Source organism: Dendrobium catenatum, unplaced genomic scaffold (assembly GCF_001605985.2).
Source record: "Dendrobium catenatum unplaced genomic scaffold, ASM160598v2 fragScaff_scaffold_1710, whole genome shotgun sequence".
NCBI classification, from domain to species: domain Eukaryota; kingdom Viridiplantae; phylum Streptophyta; class Magnoliopsida; order Asparagales; family Orchidaceae; genus Dendrobium; species Dendrobium catenatum.
The window spans coordinates 3,845-7,475 of record NW_021320172.1 but is presented as its reverse complement, the minus strand read 5'-3'; the positions used below and the strand labels follow the sequence as shown (position 1 = coordinate 7,475).

General features: G+C 31.3%; 1 non-coding gene across 1 annotated transcript; it reads left to right on the top strand.

The window, feature by feature from the left end:
• The first annotated feature begins 459 nt into the window (after window positions 1–459).
• On the top strand, window positions 460–586 carry LOC114581397. The gene has a single exon (XR_003703325.1). It is a non-coding gene; the product is annotated as a U11 spliceosomal RNA (small nuclear RNA).
• The last annotated feature ends 3,045 nt before the right edge of the window (window positions 587–3,631 follow it).

Below are 3,631 nucleotides of genomic sequence, written 5' to 3'. Positions count from 1 at the left end.
TGTGGTGATCAAAGCTCAATCATCTTATGTAGGGTACCTATTAGCAAGAGTTGAATGTCATTGTTAGTTATCAAAGGCTTGGTCATCTTACATAGGAAACTACAAGGATGTTTCGAAAGTGGAAGTTGGAGGGGGTGTTGATTATGGTGGTCAGGGGAAGGGTTAATACTAGTCACAAGAGGTAAAGGGACAGTAATGACATTCAAGAGAAAGGTCAATGATGGCAGTGTTTGGGTTACATTTCATTGAAGGAAATAGATATCCACACTAAGAAGGGTGAATGTCGAACAAACCTATGGAGGGGGTTGGGTGGCATGCCGATAGTAATAGTTTAGCGACACATTAATAGTTCCAATCAAGTGGAGGCCTGATGGTGATGAGGCTCTGATCTTCTCTTGAAAAAGGGGTTTAAAGAGACACTTTAAAGTGTTGATTGTTGCAGAAGATGTTAAGAGAAATAAAAAGGGTCGGTTGGCTATGTATGCCACACACATCTTTTAATTGATGGGTGCTGTATGGTTATCAAGACATATGGCTGACATAATTTATGGATCTTATAGGGTTGGCTTGCCCGGCTAACCCTTTTGAAAAAAAAAAATGTTAAGAGAAATCACTAAAAATGTTTGACCTATCATAGATTATTTGTCAAAATATTGCTTGATTACATTAACCTGTTTGGAAGAGATCGATAGGAGGAATTAAGCAAGGATGTTTGACCGACCTAAGGTTGTTTGAGAAAATATTATTTGATGATGTTAACATGTGTAGAAGAGGAAAAGAGGAATTTAGTAAGAGTGTTTGACCTATATGAGGTTATTTGCCAAAGTTTCTTGATGGCCTTAAACCATGTGAAAGAGTTTAAGTTAAATTCTCCAAGGATGTTTTAATTATATGAGGTTGTTTGTAAGAGTATTGCTCTATGTTATTAAACTATGTGGAAGGGGTTTGGAGAAATTTGGTAAGGGTGTTTGATCTATTCGATGTTGTTTATCGAAATAGAGCTTAATGGTATTAACCCATGTGGATATGGTCGAGATAAATCAGCCAAGGATGTTTGGCATAGATGAAGTTGTTTGTTCGAGTATTGCTCAATGATGTTAACTTGTATACAAGAGGTAAAGATAAATTCACTAAAAATATTTGACATATATGAGGTTATTTATCAAAGCATTACTAGATGGTGTTAACTTTTAAGAAATATGTTAAGAAAATCTACTAAAGATGTTTGTCATATCTGAGGTTATTTGTCAGAATATTACTCGATAATATTAATATGTGTGATAGAGGTCAAGAAAATCCACAAGGGATATTTGACTAATCCAATATTTTTTTTATCAAAGAATTATTTCTTGACATTAATTTGTATGGAAGAGATTGAGAGAAATTTACTTTGGATGTTTGATTTATTTGAGGTTGTCAGCTAAAAAGTTATTAGATAACATTAACTTGTATGGAAGACATCAAGATAAATTCACTAAGAATGTTTCTATATGAGTTTTTTGTCAAAGTATTGTTTGACGACATTAACCTGTATGGAAAAGGACGAGGAAATCTACCAATGATATTTGATATGTTTGAGATTTTTTGTCAAAGCATTGCTTGATGACATTGACCTTGCGTAGAAGATAATGAATCGAATTCCCTTGAGATTGATTATGCCACATGTATATTGAATTGAAGCTGAAGATTAGTCTATTTTTAGACCATTACTACCTTTATGAGGTCGAGACTATGACCTTTCCCAAGGGGTAGAAGTACAATTGAGGACTATAAATAATTTGAGATTCACTTATGCCTTCTTTTATTTGTCAAAAACTTTATGAAAGATTGTTGCTAATAGTATTATTTTTACACATAAAATTTTGGAGGGATTTACTTGATCGCTACCATATTTTAGATTTCAAATAAGGTTTCCCCGTAGTCTAAATATGTTTACCATAAAATTGATGCAGAAATAACTTGTGGTTGAGATGAGATAGAATAATGCCTATTTGTTGTTTTAGTAAGATTGCCTTTATTATTGAATAACCTTTTTTGGATCTCTTTTGAAGGAGATAAGATAATTCCTATTTGATAAAGGGTCTACCTAGCTCACTTCAAACATGTGAAATCTAATATTTTTGAAAATAAATTTAAAAAATGAAAAAAAAAATCAAATTCTATTTGAATTAGAGCACTATGACACTAAGCTAGTGAAAACTGCAGTGTTAGGGCTGTAAGTACAATGGTGCCTGAATATGCTGTTGCGCATTGAAGGCTCTACTATATTGAAGGTTCTATTATATAATAATTTGGATTCAACATGCAACACTATTGGCACTAGGTTGGAGCACTATGGGAGCTAGCCATTATAAATATAATATATATCATAACCATTTTCTTTACTCGACTCTCTACCCTCCACTAGCCTCGGCTTAACATGGAAGGAAGAAGAAAAAGGGAGAGGAAAGAGAGGAGAGCGAAAGAGAAAATATAGATTTGGTCATTGATTCGCTTAGCCACTTTTACAAAAATTGCTTAAATTATGATCGGTGACTTTTATCCTATTCATATTTTCAAAGATTTTAATTTCAACCATTGAATTTCTTTCAAATTTATTTTATTTCATTCTCTCCAAATTAAGTGAACTTCTACCGCATAACTTTTTTGATATTATAATATTGATTATTCTAAATATTTTAACTGGTTGGCTTTGTGATTTCACCAGTTAAAATTTGTGGTTACTACATTTTTGTACGAATGACATAGAATAGTAAAATTGGCATTTAATTTGAGTATATTATTAATGCAAGTATTGTAAAATGAATATTGGCATGTGATTTGAGTAATAACTAATTGCTACAATTTTTGTAATATCATAATAATAATGTGTTAAAATAAATAAAGGCTAGTGATTTACTAACGTTGGATAAAGACTGATTTATAGCTGTATAAGATGGTGGGTCAACAAGCTTTTCTTTAAATACTGATATTTGGTGTTATCCTCTATTAATTCGCATGATTCACTAATTGACCGTTCTAAGGAGTTATTATTATGCCGACGGACAAAGAGTGATGACTCTATTTACTGTGCTAACAATTATTGATTACTAGCTTACTAACTATTAAAAAATATCACTAATTGCAGAACTTCCTTATTTAGTGTGATTAGTGGAATGCATGTTGCTGCATTGATTTATTATTTCTACATTACTATCACTATATTATTTTACTGTTATACTAATTACTATTATTATTATTGATTCACTTTTCACTATCCCACTATCACTAAGCATGTGATTCTTACTATTGATCATGTGATATAAGAGTCTTATTTGATATTGATATAGAATAACTGAACATCATGTATATACACATTTGATAGTATTATATTGTTATGGATTATGTTCGCCTTCGTAGATGCTTCCGTTTTACTTATTTATATGGTTTCTTAATTGATCAGATAACACTATCATGACCTATGATTTAATAATAAAATTTTCTATTATATTTTTTTGACTTCCGCACTGGTTTACAGATTCCACTTTTTTTGTACTGCATAATTTTATTGGCCTTCATACCGTACTAGTTTACTATTTTATAGGTCTTAAAGTTATTATATGTGTTTTACATTTTTAACACAGATTTAGTA